Raw genomic sequence first — 13,355 nt, 5'->3', positions numbered from 1 at the left:
AAAATCTTAAATAATGTTCGGAAAAAATGTATCTCTGGAACACATTACAGTTAGAATCTTCAAAATTATTAAGAAATTTTTTATTTATATTGCTTTTAGGGTAGCAAAGCACACTGGGTATAGCAAGTATTCTATAAATAGAAAAGTTATTAAAATTAATAAAAAATAATTTGTTAAAATTTTTAATAAAAAATATCATCATACACAGAATAAATTATTTTATATCTGGAAAGAAATTGGTAATAAATATTATCATTTTCATTCAGAATATTAAAAGTTCATAAAATGTATGTAATTGCAAAAGAAGTCCATATCTACTAATACGTATCCATATGTAGTAGATAGTATTCTATATTAGCTAATTTTGTATAATAAAAATATATAAATTGAAATGTTAAAAACCCAAATCTTTAAAAAAAATTTACAATTTAGAAACTTATTTTTAAATTTTATTAAAAAAAAAAATATTCACAAATTCTTTTATAAAAATATTTTTTTTTTAATTTAATAAATAAATTAGTAAATCTTCTATAAATAAATGCCGTTTCCAGCACATTTAACCCACTGTGCATTGAAAAAAAATCAAATAAACATAAAATAGTTTTAAATTTATTTTAACCATTAAATAATTTAAACATAAACCTCAGGGAATAATTAAAATCAATTGTGGCGCTTTGAAGTGAAACTTTGTAATAGGAATCAAGGAAATTTAGCAAAACATTTTACTAAAACTATAACAAGAAAACAAAAGCAAAACTAAAATTAAATCAATTTTGTAACAATAAAAAAAAATATCAACGAGAACAATTATCTAAAAAATAAAATTGAGAATTGTCATAATAATTGAATTCCTTTTACGGAACTAGCGTATTTCTGCTTAACAGGTCAACATCAAATATGGCAAGTAAAACCGGAAGTGAATTTATATATATGTATATATATATATTTTTTTTTTTCAAATAAACAACAACAAAATATATCCGTTCAGGATGAAAAAAGTATACAAAACAATAATAAAAAACTACTAAAGGAAAATACCAACAATGAAATATCGTATGGAAATATGCAAAAAATATTTAAAGCCAATCGATATTTGGGGTGGTTGGTGTCTGCACCAACACATTTAAGTCTACATATGTATATATTACAAATTCCTATATGGCTTTTATTTTACTTATTTCCTGTATTAATTTTCCTCTATAAGTTTAAAAAAGCATTTTTAGTATGAACGTTTATTTACTAAAAATTCTGTAATCCTAATGAAAAACTGTTTTGTATGTTGATGTCTAGTCATTTATTTTCATGTTATTTAAACGTTTATCATAATAATATCCTTACAAGGACATAATAATAATAATTACAATGATTTTACTATCTTTTGTTTGTTGTCATGATACAACAAAAAATAAATTTGGGGAAAAAATCCTAAAAATGTTTGGAATTTTTTATCTATTGGAATGTTGACAATTTGTGTCCGTGTTTTCTTTGCTGTTGGCCTAATGTCGGTATTCTCCAAAAATTTCTAACCGCTTTTTTTTGACACTAAAAGTGTAAAAAATTTCATGTGGGGTTTTTAAAACGTTTTTTTATTGTAGTTTTTTTATTTTTTCTAAAACATTTATTCTTTGTGTGATGCTCCAAACTACCCCCAAAGATTTTAACCCTCTATGGTGAAACATTAAGGGTTGCATGCATTTTTTTAGCCTTTAAAAGGCTTCTTGTAACATTCGAAACTTTCTAAGAATTCTATGCTCCCAACTGTTGGAATTAGTAGGGGTAACTTTTGTAAAAATTGCTTATTTTTGCCATTTCCCGATTTTGGTGGTGGTTTTTCTTTAAAAGCTAATTTGGAGGTCTTCGGAGGGAAGGAAATTTTTAAAAATATAATATAAAACATGCATAATGTAAGTAATAATAAGCAGTAATAAGTATCGAAAAATTGCTTTTAAATTTTTTCCAGATTTTTCATTTACTTTTAGATCATATCCAGTTTTATATTTTTTGAAATTTATTTATCACTTAAGTTTTAAGAATTTAATAACTTTTTTTAAATATATATATTTTTTATTTTTCATCATTCACATTCTTCACAACACATATAAAATATCTATATTATTTGAGGATCGATGTAGCATACATCGCTAAAACATGGATAAAAAGATTTGTATTTCAAAGATACAAATGTGGAATATTGAGAAAATCCATTTTAGATATATATAAAAGCTATACACGATTTATATTAATTGATTTTTCACATGATTTATATTAATTGATTTTTCTAATTACTTGTAAGCATTTGTGGTAAGTACTTGACATCACCATGTTAAAGCAAGTAGGAAGTTATGGTCGAGCGAGGCCGACCATATAATTCCATACAGCAGTTATCTTGTCTCAGATATACTTTAGCACATTTAAGTCATATTTAAAAGAAGGTCTCAAATAAGGCCCTATCATCAAAACATTCATCAGAGACGTGAAGACTAGTATAGAATTTGGTTTTGCAGATTTTTGTCGAGATAATTATGAATTTAAAAGCCCTCTTCGGGGGGTTCAGTTGTAGTGGGGCTAGGTCAAATATTGGACCGATGTTATACATTTTTAATGAGATTTATATCCAGTACAATAAAATATCATGTGCAAAATTTCCATGAATTATCTTCAAAGCTGCGACCTGTTCTTTGAATATAAGGCTTACAAGCCCTATTCGGGGGTCAGTTGTATGGGGTTCTAGATAAAATAACGGACCGATTATAACCATTTTCAATGGACTTCGTCGCAACAGAAGATCATGTACCAAATTTTATTGAATTATCAACAAAAATGCGACGTGTAGTTTGATAACAAGGTTTGCATTGATGGACGGACAGACGGACGGAAACTCAGAAAATGATTCTGATCCAATTGGTATACTTTAATAATGGTATGGGTTCAATATTATTGTGTGTTGAGTAAATTTAGCATTTTAACCTCTTACCTGGTGAAGAGTATATTTTATTTGATCAGAAAATTATTTTCTAGAAATATTACCTCACGATGATGAAAGGTATACAAAAATTATGTACTTCTGTACAATCAGATCTATTTGCAAATTTTTTTTAATTAAAACAATTTTATATTACTGAAAATGGACTTGGTAAGATCGGTGTCAATTAACCGCTTCATGACAACCTCTCTATTTCACCTCAAACTAATATGGGCAAAGAGAGCATTAATCTCTCAAAAATATAGTCATACTCTTGAAACTACTATTCTTCCTATTAGGGATCATGATCGCAAAACCGTTCATATTTCCTTACTACGTGATCTCTACTGTCCCATTAATTTTCTGGTTCCGTTATAAATATAAAATTCAGACAGATTTGATAATCAATAATAATCAATCTTCAGACTTCAGCAACAAATATTTTAAGAGATTAATAACTTCCTCTTTATTCATCCTCAAACTAATATGGGTATAGAGGGCATTTGGGGAAGTTGGACAGGCTATGAAGCACAATACACGATTTAAACATTGGGCAAGTTATAGCTTAGAAGGAAATTCTTATTCGCCTGGTTTAAGACTAAGTTCAGGTTGTTTTACACAAAAAAATAAAAAAAAGAATATGAAATAGACTTTACCATACAAATAGATATAAAATAGTCTTAAAATGTATTCTATCTTAAGACTCTTTTTTCGAGGCACTTATATAAGCCATCCACAACCATTAGATTGTTTTAAATAATCACAATTATTTCAAATACGATAAATCCTGAATAACATACCCTTGCGATATTACAACACAATTACATACAACATACATCTAAAAAATTTTACATCATGTTACAAATAAGTTCATGTAAAATATCTGTAATTGTAAGATATGTAATATCATGTAATATTGCCGGAATTGTTAACAGGCATTCACGTTATCATCTTTTAAAATAGGCCAAATTTTCACTTACAACATGTGTATCACACTAGGATACACACATACAGTAGGATACCAAGTATATAAAAAAATCACCCTTATTTTCAGTGTGTTCAACGCGTTCTGGTGTAAATATTTCCGTGGGTGGCAAATGCGCATGTAAAGCTCATCATTTTTTTTCAGTTGCATAAAAAATTCTTGAAATTCCTTATGTATCCAACAAATATTTTTCCACAAAAATTTCTAATGCCACTAAAGGGGTTGTGATAAATGTTGGGCTCCTGTTAATTTCTAATAACAAAATTCCTAGCACGAATTGTGATTAGAAATTTCTAACACGAGACAAATTGTCATTAGAGGACATACAAAAACAAACATATGTATGTATGTATGTAGATATGCAAATAAAACTAATATAAATAGATATCATGTGATGGAATTTTGAAATAAAATGTTATAAAACTTTGGAAAATGGGAATACGCTGTGAAATAGACAAGGCGTGAGAGGAAGTTAAATAAGGGTGAAATAAACTGAAACGTTTGTACATGTTTATACAAGTGTATTTTTTTACCAACCATATGTATTTCAACAATATTGGGGTTGTATAGGGAACATATTTTCACGTCCTGTAGGATTTTATTTTTGAAAATAATTTTAATTGTGGTTTATTGCTTAAAATCCTGTTGGCCTATTCGATACAGGTAAATTATGCAATCTTTATCAAAATACCTTTATCTTATATTGATTGGTTAAACACCTAAAGTCATTTTCTGCTCAAATTCTCAGGTGTAATAGATAGTTTTTCTTTTAACAACATTCACCTACAAAATGAACTTATTGTCAAAGACAAATGTTTATTAAAGAAATTTCCAACTGTTGGCAAGGTGTTCGTACTTAAGTCTCTATCGTTTATACATTTGTGACATTAATTTAAATTGATGTATTTTTTTTTTCTTTATATTATTTTATTTATACCAGGAGTTCAGCACGTTGACATTTGTTCACAAATTATGACATGGTCAACAGAACTTTATGAAAGGTTGTTAAGTTTAAACTTTTTCCAATGCATTTATTTTGTCTATTATATTTTAATGTATTAATTTCTCCATATGTGTTTGTAAATGATTATAATATTGCAAAAAAAATGTGTTTAATTTATGCGATTTTCAGGGGCTTGTATGTTGAGTTAAAAAAATAAACAAAAAATGTAAAATTAAATATAAAAAAAAACTTCTTTAAAAAATATTAAAAAACACATTTATAAAATGGCATCGATTTGTTGTTGCATATTTTGTTATAAATGCATAAATTGCATATTTTGCTTTAAATTGCATATATTTTGCATATTTCCAACAATTTTATAGCATATTTTGCATATTTTTTAATTTTTTCTAAAACAAATTGTTTTGTTTTCTCTTTATTTCTCATTTTTACAACATATTTGGTATTTACATATTTAGATTTTTTTTAAATAAATATCAACAAATTTCGATTTAACAACCAAATACTAGGTTCTATAAAATACAATTTTACATAATTTTATTTAATTTTTAAAGCGGAAATAGTGCGAAAGGTATTTCGAATTTGTGCTGCTAATTGTACGTCCAAAATATTGGTTCTTAAAGTATTGGTTCAGTATCAATTTCTGAGTCTGTCCATCTATGTGTTCATATAAAAAGACAACTTGATGAAATTTTGTTCTTACATCTCTCTCACGTCCATAATTTTTTTTAAAAACATTACCAAACGATAAAATTCGGAAGAAATTTATACGAAAATACATACTTTCAGAAATTAAATATATACTATAAAAATTTGTTACTTAGTCTTTATATTTGTCATTTTAGAGGTCGTGATTCCATTAAAAACCTGTATATGTGTTATTAAAAACCTGAGTTCTGAATATCTCTTAATATGTACATTCACCAAGAAATATTTTTGGTGCATATTTTCCCATTTTATAGTGCATATTATAAGCGCATATTTTTAATTTTTTAGTGCATGAAAATCCTTGCCCTGTTCATTATTAAAATTATTGTTTGAGTATTTCTAGTCTACAACACGACTTTTAGTGCATTATATGGAACTGATAATCTCCAAAATAATCATACAATTTTTCAATTTTGACACCTACATATTTCGATAAAAAGCGAAAATAGAATGCATTTCAAAATCTCTAAAAATCATTTTATGGACTAAAAATACTCTAATATAATTTTTCAATAAGGGAATTTTTGAGACCCATTTCGAAAAAATTTTAGACAATTTTTTTTTACATATTATACTGAGCTCAAAATTTCCAATAGCTGCATATATGCTTATCATGATATTTGGCCAAAACTATAAAATATTTTTTTTACATTATAAATGTATTATGTTTTAATTTGTGATAAGTTTATATCAAATAAAATCTTTAAAAAAAATCAGATAATAGTTTTTTAAAATATACATTTTTAACAAGTTGGCAAATATATCCCAACAGACTTGTCTAATATCGGTATTCTATATTTTTCTCAACACTTTAACCATTTTTGTCTTATTCTTAATTAACAAATTCTGATCATATTTTTTTAATAACTTAATAAAATAAACTAAACGATCAAGATATATTAAAATCAATTGGTGGCCAATATTTCCCTACATATTGGCCTATTTTTATTATTTTTTTATATTTTTCTCAACACTTTAACCATTTTTGTTTAATTCTTAATAAAGGTAGCTAATACAAATCATATTATTTTTAAATTAAGCAAATTTTAAACTAAACGGGCATGGTATATAAACATTATTTGATGGCAAATATTTCCCAAAATATTTAATTTCGATTTTTTTTATTTTTCTCAACACTTTTAACAGTTTTGTTTTATTCTTAATTTAAGTCTGTATAAAAATTCGAACCAAAATTATATTAAAAAAATATTTTTGAAAGCGAAAACTGTGTTATGGCAAAATAAAATCATTGCAAATATTTCCCATTGGTCTAATTTTGATTATTAATATTTTCTTCGAAACAATATTTTAGAAAAATATATTTTTAATTTATGACAAATATTTTACTTTTGTAGATTTTCAAAAAAATAAAAGTCCATTTTAGAATCATTCAAATGTTTACTTTTGCACTGCAGTACAAAAAAACTAATTGGGCGATTATTGAGCTTTGTCCATAAACGACGTATCTCAAGACTTATGTGGGCTGGTTAGAAAGTCAGGTCCTTTAAAAAGAAAAAAAAGATGATTTTCTTTTCTTTTAGTGTTCAGTACATTAATACGCATCTATTGCGAAATATTCCTTCATGACATTCTTAAAATGGATGTTCTTCGGGACAATAATAATATTAACCCATAAACTGTGACGACCTTCACAGATAGATAATTTTCTAGAAATATTATAAAACTGATTTAAATGAATCTTAGAAAAATTATATAATGATGACCGTAAAACCGTGACTTGGAAAAATCAAAATTAACCCTTAAACGTAAATATATTTGTATAATTTTAAATATGCGTATTCAATATCATTTTGTGAAATAATTCTAAATGTTAGAGAGAAACAGATATCAGATTTAATTACAACAGCTAAAATCAGTAGAATTGGTTTCAAAAGATTTTATTAAACATGATTTTCGGGGGCCAGTTATAACAATTTGCTTTCAATTCAAAGTTAAATATATATATGGTTGGAATTGGTGCAACGTTTAAGAAGCGTAAACATGTAACATTTTTATATAAAATGTAACTGAGACCACACTACTAAGTATTATGCTCTCCTATGCCTTAACATGGAGAAGATCCATTTTTCGTATACATACATATGTACATACATACATATGTACATAAATAAATGTAATGCTAATGTGTATTTATCATATAGTTATATTTTGATTTAGTATAAAAACCAACATTTGTACAATTATTTCCACTAACACACTTGTTATCTATTCCCACCCAAATACATTTGCATTAATTTACTACCCCTACCAAAAGTACATATTGTTTAACATTTCTCTTGTATCTCTGTTCAGTCTTTTTCCGATAAATGAGCTTGTGTATATCCACTTGTTCGACTAACTAACTAATATGTACATATATCATAAACTATAACTAGTTACTAAAACTATAATAGTGTTTCAAAACTAATATATTACCATAACTAAGTATTAGGTAAACAGAAAATTTAGTTCGTTACGTGTAACTATCATAAAACTATCAAATATTTTCTAATACAACCCATACCCAGAAACAACAACAACAACTATTACAGAAAATGAAGAAGGTTGTCTCCATACACAAATACAAATATTATTATATGCACATACATATGTTTGTATGTATGATAATACATACATATATACTTGTGTATACAACAAAGTTTTTTATATGGTGGGGAATATTATTATTATATATTTTTTTTAGCTTTCCCCCCCCCCCCTTTTACCAACTCCCCTTATACTTACTTATATGTATATATTTGGATTCATATGAGACTAAATAGAATTCTTGCTTACATATATACATAGGTATGGAACTATCCACTCAAAAGTGAAAGTAGTGTGCGCGCGTTATTTTTTTTTTATTTTATTTTTTTTTTTAATATACTCTATGAGAGATTTTTATATGTACACATGAGAAACTTAGTGGTTTGGGTCAATAACACCAAAGTGACCGCTGTTCACCAAATTAACATGCCACGGACAGAACTATGTATGTCCGCATAAGGATTTTTTTATATAAATATTTAACTAACCATATTTGTTGCATATCATAATGTCCATGGATATAGTATAGTAGTGGCATAATTGTTTGGATCTAAGGCAATAGGACTTATTATTCCAGGTTGCATTTTGGATTCCTTTAAAAAATAGTCCTGGATAGGCCACCCTTGGACAAGAGCAGGGATTTTAAATTTTGGAGTATTTCGAATATTTCTAACTTTTTTCATAAACATTGTTATCATCTCGAATTACAGCTTAGCAAATATTTTAGACCTTAATTTACCTTCAAAGTTAGGAGGATGTATAATTTATAAAATCCGAAATACACCTAGAAAAAACGTTCGCTGAATTATTATTTTTCAATTTTAAGAAACTCAATTTTCTAGACAATCCAAGTGTTAGTGAGGAAGGTTATTTCCGTAAGAACATCACTTCCAAAATACTTGGATCTAATTTCGACGAATATCTGACAGTGGAAAGAAAGTGCTCCAAAGTTTTATTGTCCACTCCACATGCTCTACATATGTCTGATCCATTTTTGTATAGATGTGTTCTTAGTTCTATGTGTCCACATAGAATATGTACCATCATACTAACTTGCTTATTTTGAAGAGATTTCTCATCTTGCTCTCATCAGGGTCACCCCATAGGATCTTTGTGATTCTGTCCACCATTTCATTATTCCATTCTATGGTATTCTTTCACCCATAGTTTTTATTCAACTTTAGTTCTGTTTATGGGTCTTCTATATAGAACATAAGGATCACCTCCCTTTGTCGCCAAATCCAATACCTTAAGATCTTTTTAAGCCATAGATTGCCTCTTCCCCAATTTAGTAATTATATCCTTAGATTGAATACGGTATATTCAGGCTATAGTGAATTCAAATTGCTTTGTTCTTTACCAGTAATAACATATTCAGCTAAATGAAATAATGTGGACGATAATGAACACTCATTACCCAGTAATGTATGAAATAACTACTGCCCATTATCAAAAATTGCAGATTTATTATAAAATATTTTATTCTATTTATTAGGACCTTAAGCTGACACATAAGTATGGTTCTAACGGATTACATAAAACCATATAAATCAACAAGAGTGTTGCACAAAATTGATTTCCAACTGTCAGATTTTCATAAAAATCTTAAAAAAATTAAATTTTGCAAATGTTATCTTATCTGCAATATAACTTTTTTATTTTAAACAGCTCGTGCTATTTTTTATGCCAAACACAATTTTAAAAACTACTTACAAGATATAACATAAAAAAATACAATAAACGGCTGACACGATCCACATGCCATATGACAGCATTAATCCTCACAGATTGTAAATTTAACAAAATAAACAGAATATAATAAAAAGAATAATGAATGAATATTCTAAATAGTTTTTAAATGGCTACAATTTAAAACCACTAAGTACCAAATAATCGGCATAAAGAAATCAAGAGTTTTTTCATAAAAAATACAAGACCTTTAAAAAACAAGCTGACGCGCCTTTCTTCCGCTGTTTCTTTGATTGATATGAAGATTTTTTTCATGTAGCTTCTAATATTAAAAAAAAAAAACAAATGTAAGGGAATACCTTATGATCTTAAAGGTATTTTTTTCACTTTTTTTATCAAAAAAATGATTGAAAGTGAAAATGTGTGGTGGCTGACAGGCTCCTGTTTTGTTGTTATTAATCTACTATGTATGTCTTAAGGCACCCTTAAATGATTGTTCAACATCTTGTGTAACATCAGTTGGAGTGAAAAAAACAATAACAATAGTAAAAAAAGATTCATAAAAAATTTAATGAATGAAATAGAACGCATGCCACAAGATGTTGAAAGTGAAAGGATCTTGTTCTTTCACTTTTTTTGCTTAAAAATTCTTTTGTTTCTTTATTGAGGTTTAACTTTTTTATGCATACATATGGTGATATTATCGCGTAAATGTTTTTTTTAATAAAATTTAAAAAAAAAGTAAGATCGTCTTTAACTACTGAAAGTGAGGGTGCCTTATTTTTTGCGCATATGCATGATTTTTTTAAGGACTTCCTTGTTTTGTGTTAATGTGCTGGCATGTGGTTTTTTTCTTAGTATTTTGTCCCCCTCATATAATGTTGTGGTTACCCTTAGTTAAGTACAAAAAAAAGAACTAGGAGGACATGTTAATGGACTCTTTTGTATTGTCTATTCTGTTGGTTTTTTTTAAGAGAAAAATTCAGCTTGTTTGATTTTCTATTATACAAATTTACTAAAGAAGTCCTTTTTTTAAAAGCCGGATGTTTTTAAATTAATGTTTAAATCAACATTTAATCAAATTTAAAAGAAAATATGTTTTAGAATCGACAATTGCATAAAAGATCATTTAGTAAATTATGAAAGGAAGTCTGCTATTAAAATATGAAAAGTTAGTTAAGATATATTAGGAATAAGTTTTAAAGGAAAATATGGCCCTATTCTTATAATTTTTTGTAGAAGAATTTACGTCTACTTTAAAGGTATTTTTATAGATACTAGTTGAGTTACTAGAGAATTTAACTTGATTATGAGCTTAAATGGCCTATTCCGGATATACGGGGCGAAACAATGGACCGTCGTTGGTTCAAAAAAAGATAAGGTGCCAAATTTCTAAAAAATAATTTTAAAAATTGGGAGTTGTAGTGTATGCACAAAGTTTACATTAACCGAAGGATAGATGGACATAGCTAAATCGATGAAGAAAGTGATTCTGCACCGATCAGTATACCTTAAGATGTAGGATTAATATTTTTGGGTGTTACAAACATCTACTCAAATACATAAGAAGATACCAGTTATCCAATAGATCTTTTAGGGGGATCCAAATTGCAACATAATCCAACATGGCATACTATGAAATATTACAATACTTTTCTTTTCTAAAAGTTATCCAATAGATCTTTTAGAGAAATACAAATTGCAACATAATCCAACATGACATCCCATGAAATATTACAAAACATTTCTAAATTTAAAGTGTACTTCACCAAGGTTAGTACTATTGATTAGTAGGCCAGATATAATTTTTCAGTTCTATCGGTCAAGAAATCATTTTTTTTATTTAAAACAATTATTTAATAAAAACAGCAAATAAATGGCTATCTAAATGCCGTTGGATAATTTTTGCTAGAACAATGTATAAATGTTACACTCATTTGAATAAAACTCTTTACAACCAAAATGTTCAACTTTGACCATCTCGAAATACGGCAGTTATTGACCGATAGAGCTGTCTGTCATACTATCGACTAACAAACTAATTTTTTGTGATCCAAGTCAAAAATTAGTTAGTTGATAAATTATTATCAAACAAATACTTTATAATATTCAGAGAACCGCTAGTTTGCTTATGAACTAAGTACTCAAACTAATATTCAACTTTTAACCATGTTTTTGTTTTTAATTTTAAGAAATTATTTATTTATACAAATTAAAAAAAAATAATAATAAAAGAAAAAAATTTCTCTGCCGAAACCCGGGATTGAACCGGGGACCTTTAGATCTTCAGTCTAACGCTCTCCCAACTGAGCTATTTCGGCACATAACGGTCAAGTGCTTAAAACTATATATTAAGCAAAACAAACATTTCATTTCTAATGATAAAATTTTTTGTTATTTTTAGCGATAAGATTAAAACTTTTTATGGTTTTAAATAATTTATTTTTTTAAACTCGTGCACAAACTCAACAAGTTTTCGTTGATATAAATATGTATTATTTTATAGTTGTAATGCATGTGGTTTTCGTAAAAAACATATCTGTTGGATTTTTTATAAAGTTTGAATTGGCAAGGGATATGTTTTACCTTTTTAATTAATTTTAAATATTTAATTATATATATTTTTTTAATTTATACGTGTACTTTTTTAATAATGATTTTTATTTATTTAATAATGATTTAAAAACAAAAAGGTCAATTTATGCCGAAACCCGGGATTGAACCGGGGACCTTTAGATCTTCAGTCTAACGCTCTCCCAACTGAGCTATTTCGGCAGATAAAAAGACTTTCTCATAATATTATTTATAAATAGCACTTATTGCTATGGTCTTTATAAAAATAATCTAGTCTAAGCTATTTCGCTAAATTAATCACAAATTTAAGTTAAACATATCAGATTTATCAAATACAGGGAATAGTGAATGCCCTTAATATATCTGCTATAGTATTAAATAATTGTTAAAAAATAATCAAATTCTGCCGAAACCCGGGATTGAACCGGGGACCTTTAGATCTTCAGTCTAACGCTCTCCCAACTGAGCTATTTCGGCATATACCATAAGATTGATCGTGGTTCCATTTAAGTATTTGGTTATCGGTCATTCACTGTGGTAGAATAGATAAATATTGAAAGGATAACTATATCAAATAAAACTAGAGTAATCAGACGACTTAAATATAATGTAATCGGCTCATTTATTTTGCTCAGATATTTTCATAAAAAAATAGAGTTTTGCTGTTATTTTGGTTAATAAATCAGTAAACAAAAGTTTCATATAGAATGTACATATTTGTTTATTTTTGGTAGAATAGTTCCAAAATTTAGTACTCAAATTCAAAGTTCAATTATGTAAATATGTAAAATGGGTTTATAAAATCGATAGTAATAGGCAATAAACCATATACACATTCATACATACATATATATTGTACATAGAAATGTGAAATATTTGTTCGTAATCGATAAATCGGAACCGGTTTTTGAACAGGGGTCTTTTAA

General features: G+C 27.2%; 3 non-coding genes across 3 annotated transcripts; all 3 read right to left on the bottom strand.

Moving 5' to 3' along the window:
* Positions 1–12,103: 12,103 nt before the first annotated feature.
* Positions 12,104–12,176, bottom strand: Trnaf-gaa. The gene has a single exon. It is a non-coding gene; the product is annotated as a tRNA-Phe (tRNA).
* Positions 12,177–12,557: 381 nt separating this feature from the next.
* Trnaf-gaa lies at positions 12,558–12,630 on the bottom strand. Its single transcript has one exon. It is a non-coding gene; the product is annotated as a tRNA-Phe (tRNA).
* A 203-nt stretch (positions 12,631–12,833) lies between these two features.
* On the bottom strand, positions 12,834–12,906 carry Trnaf-gaa. The gene has a single exon. It is a non-coding gene; the product is annotated as a tRNA-Phe (tRNA).
* Between the last annotated feature and the right edge of the window lie 449 nt (positions 12,907–13,355).

The sequence above is a fragment of the Lucilia cuprina genome, chromosome 4, assembly GCF_022045245.1.
Source record: "Lucilia cuprina isolate Lc7/37 chromosome 4, ASM2204524v1, whole genome shotgun sequence".
Taxonomy (NCBI): Eukaryota; Metazoa; Arthropoda; class Insecta; order Diptera; family Calliphoridae; genus Lucilia; species Lucilia cuprina.
The sequence above is the reverse complement of the archived record's forward strand: the minus strand, read 5'-3'. Positions and strand labels throughout refer to the sequence as shown.